Below are 407 nucleotides of genomic sequence, written 5' to 3'. Positions count from 1 at the left end.
AAGGGTTAAAAAAAATCACAGAAAAAATAAACATATCTGACCAGTGTACAATATACATCAGTTAGGTCCTGAAGGTTATCCAGAAAGCCAGATGGGATCACAAAGGGTTGAAAGCAAGATACATTGCTTTAGGTCTTTGAGATAATTTTGTTCTTTGTATATTATTCTAGTTGATTTAAAGACAGCTTCAGTTTGACATTGTTTTTAATTCATAATTCTTGGACTGTGGTATAATTTTCAATATAAAAATATAAAAAATGTTGAAGGCCACTGACCTTTTTGTGAACACACTTTTGGTAATCAGTCATTACAGTTATTTGAGTATAATGCAGAGTAATAAAGAAAGTGATTTGTGTAGAAAACAGCTATGTTTGCTTTTCTTTATGGATGCAAGCCTTGGAGGAAAC

At 31.4% G+C, this 407-nt stretch overlaps 1 protein-coding gene across 1 annotated transcript in view; it reads left to right on the top strand.

The window, feature by feature from the left end:
- LOC119585288 (gamma-tubulin complex component 3 homolog) overlaps positions 1–407 on the top strand; it is a gene marked incomplete in the record, with an annotated part of 12,561 nt that overhangs the window by 3,656 nt on the left and 8,498 nt on the right.

Source organism: Penaeus monodon, chromosome 19 (assembly GCF_015228065.2).
Source record: "Penaeus monodon isolate SGIC_2016 chromosome 19, NSTDA_Pmon_1, whole genome shotgun sequence".
NCBI lineage: Eukaryota > Metazoa > Arthropoda > Malacostraca > Decapoda > Penaeidae > Penaeus > Penaeus monodon.
The sequence above is the reverse complement of the archived record's forward strand: the minus strand, read 5'-3'. Positions and strand labels throughout refer to the sequence as shown.